Here is a 15,351-nt window from a genome sequence, read left to right as displayed (position 1 = left end):
ATGTAGCAAAAAATGATTAGCCTTAATGTTGGTAATTAAAAGCTGATCTTAACATTTTAAAGGATTAATTACCTTCTAGAGCTTCTAGAACAATCAAATCAAAACTGAATATAAAGGGCATTTGTGTGAAAGCACATGATTTTCCATGCAGTTAGATATGGAGTTTTCTGAGTGCTGTGATTTCTTAGGTACAATAAACACATTTCCTCCATGGGTGACTAAAATTACCCTCTTTTCTTTGGTTGTAAGAACTCCCTTTTTGGCTTTTTACTTTCCATTAGTCTATAAAGGCAACAAATATTTATTAAACGCTGACTGTTCCAGACAGTGTACAGGTTTCTGGGGTTACAAAGATGAATAAGAGCCGTTCTCCACCCTCAGGTAGTAAAAATACTCCTCAGAGGAGTATGTTTAAATCCCTACCACCTAAGTGAGAATTAGTTTTATTGATCCCTTCCCTGAAAGAGATACTAAGGGATAAAAAGGTAGTTGGAGGGTACTAGTGTTCTGGATGTGAAAAGACAGGGAAAGGAAGAATTGTGAAAGGAGAGTTTGGAACGCACTTCTACTAGCATTAATGCATGTTTTCCCTTAGAGTCATTAATCCCTTTCAATGTATCAGGAATAAAATAGAAACACGTGAAATAAAACAGTAATTATATAAAATCTTTACTCGCTCCAGTAATAGAAACTCCTACTTCTTTCAGCCAGTGGATGGAAGCAGGTTTTATGGCCACACTTAAATTATCAGTAAAATGGGTTTGGGATAAAGTGATGAAAGCCCCTCTTTTAGAGGCAGAAAGGCCAAGGTTTCAATCCTAATGCTGCCATTCAGTACCTGTGTGATCTGTACCTCTTAATGACCCATAACCCTGTCTCCTCGCCTATAAAATGAGGATAATAATAAATAATGTATGCAAAGTATTAAACACAGTGCCTGGCTCATAGTGGGTATGTCACAAATCTGGTGTCTTTTTCCCTACACCAATAGCATAGATTTGCTCTTCTTAGTGTATTCTGGGGATTCTGGTGGGTCTTCAACAACTTTTCAGGGGGCCCACGAGATCAAAACTATTTTCATAATAACACTAAAATGTCATTTGTCTTTTTTACACTCATCCTCATAAGTTTACAGTGGAGTGGCATATCACAACAGTTTGAATGCAGAAGCAGATGTGAGAATCCAGCTGTCTTTTTTTTAATGTTTATTTTTTGAGAGACAGAGCGTGAGCGAGGTAGGGGCAGAGAGAGAGGGAGTTACAGAATCTGAATCAGACTCCAGGCTCTGAGCTGTCAGCACAGAGCCCAATGCGGGGCTTGAACTCACAAACCACGAGATCATGACCTGAGCCAAAGTCGGATGCTTAATCGACTGAGCCACCCAGGTGACCCCAGGTGTCTTCTATTTAGCCAGATATTAAAGATTTTCAAAAAATGTAACATAATGTCATTCTTCTCACTTTAAACTGTTACTTTGTAGTTTTTGAAAATGTAGGCTTTTATTTACAAATATATACCGTTATATATATCAACATATAATGGGTCTACCATTGTTGATTTTAAATGAATTCAGAAATAAATATTTTAACTTTCTTAGTGTTAATTTTCAATACAGTAAATATTAATGGACATAACCCATGTGAACAAAAGCTCTTTGGGCTCTCCTGTTTCAGAACAATTGGGGACAGATCATTGAAGTCCATACCATGCTCCCCAAATCTAATTTTAGACCTTGGTTTTCTTCTATTTACCTCTATAGTTTCCATAATTAATATGTATCAACTGATTTAAGTTTTACCCCATTCTGAATTTAGCCTCCATCTCTCTTTGGTAGAGGTGTGAATCTGCTAGGAACCAACCAAAATGTGGGCAAAGGAGCTAGAAATTTCACCAAATGGTTAATCATCTTTGAATAATTGTTCACTGTAACGGTTAATTTCACATCTTGCAGTCTATTTTCTTTTTTTTAAGTTTATTTATTTTGAGAGTCAGAGATATGCTATGGGTTTCAGTGGGGAGGGGCAGAGAGAGGGAGAGAGAGAGATCACAATCACCCCTGCAGTGTGTTTTCTTAAAGGGAGATTTATTAAGATACAGTGAAATTTCCCTTACAGTGTACCATTCTATGAATTTTAACAAATGTATACACCCATGTAACTACAATCATGATAAAAAATGTTCCCTTTGGGGACACCTGGGTAATTCAATTGGTTAAGCATCTGGCTCTTAATTTCAGCTCAGGTCATGATCTCATGGGTCATGAGTTCAAGCCCTGCATCAGGCTCTGTGCTGACAGTGCAGAGCCTGCTTGGGATTCTCTCTCTCTCTTTCTCTCTACCCCTCCCGCGTTCTCATCTCTCTCTCTCTCTCTCTCTCTCTCTCTCTCTCTCTCTCTCAGAACAAATAAACTAAAAAAAAGTTCCCTTTGAAGTCAACCCTTCCCCCTCCCTCAGCCACTGGTTTGACTTATACTCCTATAGTTTTTCCTTTTCCAGGATGTAATATCAATGGAATTAAGTATTATGTAGTCTTTTGAGTCTGGTTTCTTTCACTTAGCAATACACATTTGAGATTCATCCATGTTGTTGCATATGTCAATAGTTTGTTCCTGTTATTATTGAATTTGTATTCCATTGTATGCATGGATGAATCAGAGTTTGTTTCTCCGTTCACTAGTTGATGCATATTTGGGGGTGTTTCAGTTTGGGTGGTTACAAACAGAGCTGCTATACATACTTGTATACAAGTTTGGGTATAGACATATGTTTCCCTTTCCCTTGGGTAAATGCCTACTAATGGCTTCCTAAAGTGACTATAAAAATGACTTGTTCATCATGTATGCCATTGATAAAGATTTGAAGATTTCAGTAATAAAAAAGTCTATCTCCTATTGGACAGCTATGTTCATAAACAGTAAAGGACAGACATTGGGAAATATAAATGCATTCTGCTTGTCAATATTTATTCTAAGGAATAGAGTTAGAATTTCCATATATCATTCTGCTTTTCAGCTTTTGTTCATTACAGGTATGTTGTTCTCATTTGATTACCCATTAGGAAATATAAGTTTATGCATGTTGACTAGTGCTATCATAACAAAATTCATAAAACATTTGATGTCTTTTTTTTGTCTATCATCCACCATAAAATATAAAACAGAACCTGGTGGGGGACATTCCCTTTCACCTCCAGAAAAGGGAGTGAACACAGGGCAGTTATTTCTTATTTAAAATTATTAACCTAACAATGTGGCCTTATCCACAATTTTCAGTAAAACATTAATGAGCCAGTTAGAATCAATATTGAGACAGTGGAATTTTATAATTTTCTCTGCTCTTACAACCACACAGAGCCAAAGGGGATTATTCTCAGGAGAGGAGACCTGAGACCTGGAGAAAGCCAAATTTTTTTAGAATTTATGTTTTTTTTTTTTTATCAGTAGCTAGAAATGTGCCTTTTTATATCCTATTAGAGGAGAAATACTCAAAAACTCATAAGCTGCCTTGAATTTCAGGTACCCCTTTCACACACTTCAAGGCCTCTAGCTTCTATATTAAAATATTAGCTTGCAAATATTACTACAGGACATACAGCAGTCAACCATGTGGCTCTTTTGTAAATGACAGTTACAAATGTGGCTTCAGAATTACATAATGATGATTTGTATTCATAAGAGAAATTGTCTTTTGAATAGCCACAATAAGGTTCTAATCACTTGATTTTAAGATAACTATCAGTGCTCAAGTGAACGCATTTAGGTATATTAAATGAAATCTGAGCTCTGATAATATGTGTATAGAGGAAATTCCTGTCTTAAAACCGTTGACCGTAAATCTATTCCCTTTAGTGGCTTTGGCAGATGTAAACCTATCTTTTCAAAATTCATAAGGCTCCAACATTAGTCATTCCTAAGATACTGCTAAGCTTTGAAATCTTTGAGCCATAGTTCAGACAGCTATCCTTATTCATTTTGCATGGCATATCAGTTAATGTGCCAGAGGAAATGAGGCAGGGAGATTTGGATGACCACTAGGGCTAACAGCAAAATTGCAGATTTGGCCAAATTGTTTTTGACCCTTCTCATCTTTTCTGATCCCCACTCTCACTTCCAGTTAGCCTCTTTTTACTCTCCAGGGCCATTGTATTATCCCATCGTCTAAGTTCAAAGCAACCCAGGATGCCCCCCTCAGAAGTGATCTATACTAGGAGGGCCTGGATGTCTCAGTCAAGTGTCTGAATCTTGATCTCTGCTCAGGCCATGGTTTCATGGTTTGTGGGATCGAGTCCTGTGTCAGACACTGTGAGCTGGCAATGCAGAGCCTGCTTGGGATTCTCTCTCTCTCTCTCTCTCTCTCTCTCTCTCTCTCTCAAAATAATATAAATTAATATACAAAGTAATATAAAGTAATATACAAAGTAAAATAATATAAAGTAATATACAAAGTAATATAAATCACTTTTAAAAAAGTGATTTATACTAAAAATAATCTATCTCTCACTCTCCCCTCTCCTCAAGATCTTGGTTTCTCAGCTGAGTAGCCAAAAATGAAATAATCCTGGTTACTGAATAAAATAATTGATATTAACTAGGGTAGGAATGATTTATAGACTTGAAATTCCTGGGCTAGCTATTTTCTGTTGTCGGCCCAGATCCATTCCCACCCCTCATCCTGCTCCATGGCCTGAAAACTGGGCCTTCTGGGCTGTCAACAAATAATTTTGTCCTCTGGCTTCCCAGTAGGTTTGGCCAATAGGAGATACTGGCGGATGTTTGAAGGACATCATAGTGACATCAGAATATTTATTTCCCAAGTTCCTTTCCAAGTTCCTTCTCAAGGTTGTCTAAGTCAATTGAGCAAAGTCCATACCTTCTGTCAGGTAACCTTTTCATACAGCTTTTTATGCACTCTGGCCACAATGCAGTCTCTTGCTCTTCTGGGCCTAAAGGCTCCCCATTGTTCCTAGTTCTAGGATCTTGTACCATCCTTTGTTGGATTTCCCCAACCCTACTCACACCTCTACTAACAGTACCTTTAATAAACTTTCCTCAATTACACCATTTAGACATGCCATCTCTCACCTACAAAGACACTGACTAGGTCTGCAGGTTATTCGCCCTGCTTTCTTCCTGCCATGCCCTTCCTCCCCAAAACAGAAATTAGACATCCAGATTATGGAAGTTATGAAGCCTATAAGATGTGGAAAGAAACCTCTGCTTCTGGACATATTGGTATGTATACCCTTCTTAAAGATTTAAGGAACATATCTGAATGTCAATAGAAACGATAAAGAAAAAAGCATATGATAGTTCACATAATTCTATCCCTGGCCATGCCCGAGGCACGTAATTCATTTTCACTAATTACACCAATTAACCTTCATAATGATCCAATATTTATTATCTCCATTTTAGTTTTCAGAAGTTTAATTATCATGTATTTTTACATGGATTGATTTAGGTTCATTCTGGATGGGGTTTATTCAGCTTCTTGAACCTATAGTTTTGTGTCTTTTGCCAAACGGGAAGTTTTTGGCCATTATTTTTTCAAATACTCTCTCAGCCTTCCTTTCTTCTATTCTCCTTCTGGGACTCTGACGATAAGAGTGTTGGATATTTTGTTATTGCCCCACAGGCTCCTGAGGTTCTGTCCTTTTTGTTGTTGTTTTCAGTCTATTTCCCTTCTGTTGTTCAGATTAGGTAATTTCTTTTTTAATTTTTTTAATGTTTATTTATTTTTGAAGGAGAGACAGAGCATGAGCGGGGGAGGGGCAGAGAGAGAGGGAGACACAGAATCCAACGCAGGCTCCAGGCTCTGAGCTGTCAGCCCAGAGCCCGACGCAGGACTCAAACTCACAGACTGCAAGATCATGACCCGAACCGACATCAGAAGCTTAACCAACTGAGCCACCCAGACACCCCTGTATTAGGTAATTTCTATTGATCTATCTTCAAGTTCAACAAGTCTACCTTTTATAATCTCTGCCCTACTAATGAGCTCATCCAGTAAGTTTTCTTCCCCTGAGGGATAGAGGAGTCTCAGGGCCAGAGATCAAAGGGGTACAGACCTGGACACATTTTGTGCCATGGCCCCTCTTGCTAGTGCAATCCATCTGCCCAGGTGCCTCTGGGTAGTAGAAGGAAGTCTCTGCTCTGAAGGGACAAAAAGGCTTCCTAAGCCAGTCCACTTTTAGTGGTGGGGCCCCTCTTGAAGATACCTGCCACTCCAGTATTTCTCAGTGGCAGAGTAGAATCTCAGGTCCAATCTCAGGAAGAAGAACACTTCACCTGGCTGCTTATTGTCAGCAGGACTGTCAATCAGTTAATCCTCATTGCCTTCACTTCTGGGCTTGCCTGGTCTTGTCGATGGGACTTCTGTTTAATCAGAGACTAAATAAGCCTACCTGGACTGCCTTCTGTTGCTAGGTTGGCAGTCAGGAAATTCTGCACCTGGGTCACCTTCTGTTGGGTGGTTTGTATGCACCGCCCCTATGTTGTTTCTCTAGTCCTCAGGCTCCAAACCAATTCCTCTCCCTCTTCCCACTAATCAGAATTATCTTCTTGCATAATTTCCTGGATTTAAAGTGGTACTTAGTGGGGAGAATCAGGGAGAGACAAGTCTATGCCATCTTATCCACACTGTAAATCCTCATTCATATTCCAAAGACGAGGAGACAATATCATGGAAAGGCTAAAGAATTTGTCAAAGGTCATACAGCTAGTGAATGGCAGGCGTGGTACTCAAAGCCAGGTGGCTTTTTCCCAAAGTCCATTTCCATACCTTCAGATTTGGGGAAACTCATCAAATAACCAAGGCATAGAGACTGAAATATCTCCTTTATTACACATGGAAGGAGTGAGCCCTGAATATAACTGCTTATCCTACAGTATGATCTAGGGGATGGTTTCAGTTTCTTCCAAGGGTATAGTTCATAGAAGAGAAGAATTTGAAGGCATGGAGTTAAGAAATAGTGGCTTTGATTTAATTGAACCATTTCTTCCTTTCAAAGTACACAATATATGAAAAAGAGGAAAGACCGGACCATTTTATAACTATAACTTCAATTTGGCACTGTAATTAAGTATAGCATTTTCCAAATGTATCCACCTACCCATTGTCGTTATTTTCTCCCTGCCTCCACCCTAGTCAACAACAACAACAACAACAAAACCTTCATCAGACAACAAAAGAAGACTTTATGCCCCCATATATATTAACTCATGCAACTAGCTCCCCTTAAAGGTATTTGGATGGACAAACACTGGTTTTGTAGCATACATTGGTTCCACAAACTACAATCCACTTTAGGGACAAATAGAACACTCAGCTACATTTATAATAATGAGATAATTGAAAGCAATCTAAATTGTCCAATCACAGGGAAAAGTTTAAATAAATTATGCTAATTTCATACAGTTGAATAATATCCAGCCTTTGAAAAGAAAATGGTACTAAAAGGAACCAGGGAGAAGTGGCTGATTTCAGAGATGGGGCTGGTTTCGTACAAATAGAGGCTTATAGATACATTATTATGCCAGAAAGTAAGGAAGTAGCTTTAAAGAAATGATGGGAGCATGTCAAAAGTACATGGGAGCCAACTTGAAGGAGATACCATTGGCCAAATCTGGAATAAATTAAGGATAGAAAAAAAAGTGATTAATTATAAAACATTGAAAAGTAAGAATCCATGAATCCATACTGATAACAATTAGATAAATAAGAGAGGAATGAGGTCTCGTGATTACCTAGAATGCTAGGTGCCGACTGGTGAATGTGAAAGGAGTGATGGAATTGGAAAATTATGATTTTGTAATCATTATGATAAAAAGTTTGGTCCAAGCAGGAATCATCAATACATGCTAAATCTAGGGAAAAGGTTTTATTAGGAGGATATTTTCATGTTCTGAAAGTGTCTTCCTATGCACTGCTTATCATTTTCAAGGAAAATTACTAATTATACAATGGAAAATCATACAATACCTTGAATAGATGATCACAAGTGACATCACCAAGGAAGAACAGACGGACATGGTATACCCACAGATATGTTATCCTAAGTTGGACATAGCATCACTTAAGTACTATTCTGACTAGGAATGCATAAACCTAATCTATGAAAACACCAGGAAGAAAAGAGAAACCACCTATTAAAAAGAGAGAGAAGGGGACTATATTCTTCGAAATTGTCAATATCATCAAAGACAAAAATAGTATGACAGTTAACTGCAATACTTGACCCTAAACTGGCTCCTCTAGTGGAAGAAGAGTAAATGGTATAAGGGATGTTTGGAGTCAGTTAACACAAATATGATATGGCTGGGCCATTAGTAAAAAAAATTGTTTCAATGTTATATTTACTGAAGTTGGGAAGTATACTGTTATGTAAGAGACTATATCCTTTTTTTTTTTTTTTTTTAATTTATTTTTGGGACAGAGAGAGACAGAGCATGAACGGGGGAGGGGCAGAGAGAGAGGGAGACACAGAATCGGAAACAGGCTCCAGGCTCTGAGCCATCATCAGCACAGAGCCCGACGCGGGGCTCAAACTCACGGACCGCGAGATCGTGACCTGGCTGAAGTCGGACGCTTAACCAACTGCGCCACCCAGGCGCCCCGAGACTATATCTATTCTTAAGAAACATGCAGTGAATTATTTTTAGGAGTAAAGGGCCATGATGCAACTTATTCCAAAATGGTACCAGATGGAGGGGAAGAGAAAAAAACAGAGTGCACACAAATGATAAAGTAAGTGGAATAAATTGTTAATAATCAGTGAATTTCTATTTGGCTAAAAAAAAAAGAACAGGCAGGGGCGCCTGGGTGGCGCAGTCGGTTAAGCGTCCGACTTCAGCCAGGTCACGATCTCGCGGTCCGTGAGTTCGAGCCCCGCGTCAGGCTCTGGGCTGATGGCTCAGAGCCTGGAGCCTGTTTCCGATTCTGTGTCTCCCTCTCTCTCTGCCCCTCGCCCGTTCATGCTCTGTCTGTCTCTGTCCCAAAAATAAATAAACGTTGAAAAAAAAAACTGTTTAAAAAAAAAAAGAACAGACTAAAACTCTATATATTGCCATAGAAATATATTCACCACATATTTTAAGGGAAGGAAAGCAGAATGTAATATATAACTAGTATCCCATTATGTAAAGAAAAAATACATATAGGAGCGCCTGGGTGGTTCAGTCAGTTGAGCATCCAACTTCAGCTCAGTGAGAACCTATGATCTCATGACTCATGGGTTCGAGCCCCGCGTCGGGCTCTGTGCTGACAGCTCAGAGCCTGGAGCCTGCTTCAGATTCTGTGTCTCCCTCTCTCTCTCTCTCTCTCTGCCCTCACCCACCCCTCACACTCTGTCTCTAATTCTCTCAAAAAAAACTCATGTAGGCATAAAAACATAGAGAAGGATATACACAAAACAATTAACAAACTTTCTCTTTGAAGGTGTGAATCATGGGAGTTTCATTTTTACTTTATACATTTCTGTACTGCTTGTATTGGTACGATGAACGTGAATTACTTTCATCAATAATAAAAATATTTTCCACTTGGGGCGCCTGGGTGGTGCAGTCGGTTAAGCGTCCGACTTCAGCCAGGTCACGATCTCGCGGTCTGTGAGTTCGAGCCCCACGTCGGGCTCTGGGCTGATGGCTCAGAGCCTGGAGCCTGTTTCCGATTCTGTGTCTCCCTCTCTCTCTGCCCCTCCCCCGTTCATGCTCTGTCTCTCTCTGTCCCAAAAATAAATAAACGTTGAAAAAAAAATTAAAAAAAATATTTTCCACTTAAAAGAATTCACATGAGGAAAAACTCTTCTGAATTCCAAGCGAAAGAGCAAGTCATTCACAATGAAGTTTAACTAGAAATATAAAGCTAAAATCAATGTAAAGCACACATACAATATAGAAAAGTATAGCATAGATATTCAAGTTATCAGTGGCAAAAGTGTAAATATTAAGTTGCAGCTGGATTTTCTTAGCAAAATAAATCCAGACCAAATCCAAAGCGAGTCATTTTTCCAGTTAGGGTAAAACTAAATATTTTTTGACTGTGTTAAGGACCTTTGTGAATAAAACCATAAAACTTTACTAAGAAAGAGAAAAGACACAAACGTAGACTTGAATGGAGAGATGTATCATGTTTCTCAATGGGAAGACTTAATAGTGTAAACATGTGACCATTCCTTCCCTCCTGAGACACATCCTTCTCTTGGCATTTATGCCACAACCTTCTCCTGTTTTTGTTTCTACTTTACTGCCTGATCCTTTTCAGTCTCCCTTCTTCAGTTCTCCTCCCTGGAACCTCTGAAGGAGTTAGTCCTTAACCATCTTCTCTTCTATCTTGACTCACCCGCTCTTGTTATTTCAAATACTATTTATATACTGATGACGTTAGCCCTGACATCTCCTCTGACTGCCAGAGTCATTTTTTCCAACTACCTACTTGACATTGTCTCACTGATGAATCAAACTTAGGCACATCAGATTTCAAAAGTACAAAACAGAACTCTTGATTTCTAACTTTAGCTTGGGATATTTATCCTCCAGATCTTCATAAGGCTCCTTGTCCTCACTCAGGTCTCAGTTTAAGTGTCAACTCCCCAGGCCACCTGATCTAAAAATCCCCTCTCCATATGAAACAGATATTCATTTCATATTGCCCTGCTAAAATGTTTTCATGGCATTCATTCATATCAGAACTTATCCTATTTGTGTATCGATTTACTTGTTTACTACCTATTTCCTTTGTCCCCAGCACCACTACTAACTACAATGTAAGTTTCTGAAGAGCAGTAATCTTGTTTGACTTGTTCATTGCCTTGTTCACTGATTCCCAGCACGTATAACAGTGTCTGGCACATAGTAAGTGCTCAAATATTTATAGAATGAATGAATAAAGGGAAAATAATATGTAAATTTTAAATCATTTCAATCAAACCCCAGGAGTATGGGAGAAAGGGGTTCTTGACAAAGAGATTATTCAGCCTTTTGGGAAAAAATAAGCATAATAGAATAGTGAAGAAACTTCTGAGGAAAAAAAAAGAAACAAGGGAAATTTGTCATAGTGGGTGTTTTTTAAGTTAAAAATCTAATAATGAATAATTAAAATACTGTTGTCCTGGTGAGGTATTGGAGTGTTAAATCCATAGAACAGAAAATTCAGACCAGAGCCAAGTACATATAAACCTTTAATATATGACAAAGGCAGTATCTTGCATGAACCACAGACAGTAGTGAAAGGTAGATTGTTCAGTAAATAATGTGGAGATAACTAACTAGGTATCCATTTCTCCTGTGTACTACAACCTCCCTGGAGTAATACCAGTTTCTTGTGAATCTTGCCAGAGATCACCTCTGTACTTACAAAGATTTTATATTTATTGATTCTTTTCTCCCCATATAAATGGTAGTACACCAGACTGCTCTGAATCTTGCATTTTCATTTGAAAAATATCTTGGGGGCACCTGGGCGGCTCAGTTGGTTAAGCCTCTGACTTCAGCTCAGGTGATAATCTCACAGTTCGTGAGTTTGAGCCCTTCATTGGGCTCTGTACTGACAAAGCAGAGTCTGGAGCCTGCTTCCAGTTCTGTGTCTCCCTCTCTCTGACCCTCCCCCCGCTTCTGCTCTTTCTCTGTCTCAAAAATACATAAACATTTTTAAAAGTTAAAATAATAAAAACATATCTTGGATATCTTTCAATATAGCTACATATTGAGCTGCCACATCCTTTTTAGTAACTGCATAGTGTTGCATTATATAGATGTACCATAATTTAACTAGTTCTCTGTGATGTTGATGGTTGCTTCCAAAATTTTTCAAGTACAAACAAGGCTGCAATAATTATTCTGCTCAGATATGATATTTGTAGGATACTTAGGAGTGGAATTTCCAAGTCAAATGGTTTGTCCCTTTTTATTTTTGATATATTATTTTCAAAATTCCCTCCATTGACGATGTTCCAATGTATTTTTTCCAGTTTTATAAGGATATTATTGACATATAACATTATATAAGTTTAAAGTGTACAACATGCTTTGATGTATGTATATACTTCTAAATGATTACCACAAGAACTCTAATTAACATCCATCACCTCACATAGTTACATGTTTTTCTTGCAACGAGAACTTTTAAGATCTACTATCTTGGCAACTTTCCAATACACACTATAGTGCTATTAACTATAGTCGCCATGCCATACATCACATCCCCAGGACTTATTTATCTTATAACTAGAAGTTTGTGCCTTTGAACACCTTCACCTATTTCCCCCTTATCCCAATCCCTACCTCTGGTAACCACCAATATGTTCTGTTTCTTTAAGCATGAATGGTTTTTTTTTTTTGGATTCCACATATATGTGAGACCATATAGTATCTGTCCTTCTCTATATGACTTATTTCACTGAGAGAGTACCAAGTTAAACTCATACCAGCAATTCACGAGACTGCACGATTCCCCTGACAGTTCCCAATACAGAGTATTTGTAAACTTTCTGATCTTTGCCACTCTGATAGGGGAAAAATGTTATCTTACAGTGGTTTTAGTTTGCATTTCCTTTATAATAAGTGAGTTTGATGTATTTCCATATGTTTACAAGCCATCATTTTTATTTTCCTTAGAGTGGGGAATGGGGAACTATTGCTCAATGGGTATAGAGTTTCTGTTGGGGATGATGACAGAGTACTGGAAATGAGTAGCTCTGATGGTTGCACCACAATTTTAAAAAGCAGATCACAAATAATTATGTATAACATCCCATTTTGTGCCTACCATAGGCATATATATTCACTAAAATGTCCGGTTGATTAAACACCATCATGTAATCCGTGCTTTATCAGGTGGTAGTTCTTTATGGGTGATGTTATTTTACCTTTTCTATCTACATTTCTACAGTTTTTAAGTTAAATTCCAGTTAGTTAACATACAGTGTAATATTAGTTTCAGGTGTACAATACAGTGATGCAACACTTCTATCACTTCTATACAATACCTAGTGCTCATCACAACACGCGCACTCCTTAATCCCCACCACCTATTTCACACATCCCCCCACCCACTTCCACTCTGGTAACCATCAGGGTGTTCTCTATAGTTTAGAGTCTGTTTCTTGACTTCTCTCTCTCTCTCTCTCTCTCCCCCACCCCTCTCTTTTTCCCTTTGCTTATTTGCTTTCTTAAATTCCACGAGTGAAATTATATGATATTTATCTTTCTCTAACTTCTCTAGCTTAGCATAATACTCTCTAGCTTGATCCATTTGTTGTTGCAAATGGCAAGATTTCATTCTTTTTCATGGCTGAGTAATATTCCATAGTGTATACACACCATATCTCCTTTATCCATTCATCAGTTGGCAGACACTTGGGCTGTTTCCATAATTTGGCTATTGTAGATAATGCTGCTATAAACATTGGGGTGCATGTATCCCTTTGAATTAGTATTTTTATATTCTTTGAGTAAATATGTATAGTGCAATTGATGGATCATAGGGTAATTCTAGTTTAAAATTTTTGAGGAGTCTCCATACTCTTTTTGACAGTGGCTACACCAGTTTGCATTCCCACCAATAGTACAAGAGGCTTCCTTTTTGTCCACATCCTCACCAATACCATTGTTTCTTGTGTTGTTGATTTTAGCCATTCTGACAGGTGTGAGGTGGTATTGGTTTTGATTTGTATTTACCTGATGATGAATGATGTTGAGAACAACTTTTCATGTATCAATTTGCCATCTGGATGTCTTCTTTGGAAAAATGTCTATTCATGTCTTCTCCTCAGAATGTGCAATATTTGTATAAATTATTTTGTAAAAATAAAAACTGATAAGAAATACCTGATGGTTGAAACTACTGAATTAGAAAGCAGAAATCTCTAGAAATTTGGGAGAAACAAAAACTAAATATAATTCTTAATTAACTTACACTTCCCAAATAACAGATTACTCTGTCATAGCTTTGGAAGTAGGTTTTCTACTCTGTGTTTACAGGTTCTTTATTAACCTATATAAATCTTTCAAAGTTAAGTCTTAAGGTTTTAAAATTTACCCTAAAATTTTCAGGGCAGGAAGTTTTTAGTGTAGATCTTTATTGTCAACCTTACCTCTATTTAACTTGAAAATTTCTGCGTTTTGCTTTAAAATACGTATCTCCAAAATCTTAAAATTATTTAACAGATAAATATGTATGATCTTATTTGTTTCTAAATTAGCAATTGCATTGATTTGAAAATGGTACTTATATCAGTTTACTGCAAATTGAAGTAGAGGAGTAAACAATATGTCATTCATTCAGTCAGGCAGTCAATAACATTTACCAAATGCCTAATACAGCAGTGAACAAAACAGACTTAATCTTTGCTTTGATGAAAAAGTGAAACTTCAGTTGAAACTAGAAGAATGAGAAGGAGTAATAATAGATGGAGAATGGAGGGAAACACTACTTTAAGAGGAATGGCTGGCTTCTGCACATTTTTAGAAGCAAGAAAAACCTTAAAAGCTTCAGATGCAGTAGTGAGTGAGGAAAAATATAGATAGCTAGATTGTAGCAAGGGAATGAGGAGGAAAATGCAGATGCAGAGACTGCAGCCAGGTCATACAGGGCCTATCTGACATAATAATACTCTTAAGTTCAATAAGAAGCTATTGCAGGAGATGACATAATCAATTGTACCTTTTTAAAAAGTCTCTTTCCCAAACTTCCTTTGCTGTAGTTATAGCCACTAGGTTTTGTGGGAGTACTTGAAAGTTTCCAAGGCCTATCCACACACATTATCTTTCCATATCCTGTTTGGTAGATATCATTTCCTCCATTTTACTTAGGAGGAAACCTAAGTTTACAAAATTATAAGTGAACTCACTAAGATCATGTAGTTAAATATCACAATTAGGACTGTAGTTCAGGTCTTCTGACTCCAAATCTTATACCCTCTATTACCCTGTTTTGGATGGCAATCATATCACTGGCATTTAATTAAACTCATCATCTTTTCAGTAGCTTATGGAACTTTGATCTTAAAGAGAAAGGACAAGATAATTATTTGGTATCCTCTTAATTTTTCAATAGGAAAATAAAAGTGCCATAGATCTGGAAAAAGTTCAATGTTCCACTTAGGGGGAAATCTGGCTAATAGTGAATTATTTGTACAAGATGAACTGCACTCAATATGGCTAATGCTGTTTTCCAGAAGTTTTATTATGAGACATGAAAAATATAATAAAATGAAATAGGAAAAGGTTAAGGCAGATGCACACCAAATAGGGTACAGTAGTTAATGCAAGTAAACACTGCAAAATAGAAAGCACTTACCAGTAACTCAGATGTAACCAATTATTAGAGAATGTTTTCCATAGAAATGGTTTTAATA

General features: G+C 37.6%; 1 pseudogene; it reads left to right on the top strand.

Annotated features, from left to right (window-relative positions):
• The window catches only part of LOC101093503, a 67,471-nt pseudogene that overhangs the window by 35,322 nt on the left and 16,798 nt on the right, over nucleotides 1-15,351 (top strand).

This window comes from Felis catus, chromosome X (genome assembly GCF_018350175.1).
Source record: "Felis catus isolate Fca126 chromosome X, F.catus_Fca126_mat1.0, whole genome shotgun sequence".
Lineage (NCBI taxonomy): Eukaryota > Metazoa > Chordata > Mammalia > Carnivora > Felidae > Felis > Felis catus.
Note: the sequence above shows the minus strand (reverse complement) of the source record. Positions and strands in the feature narration are given on the sequence as shown.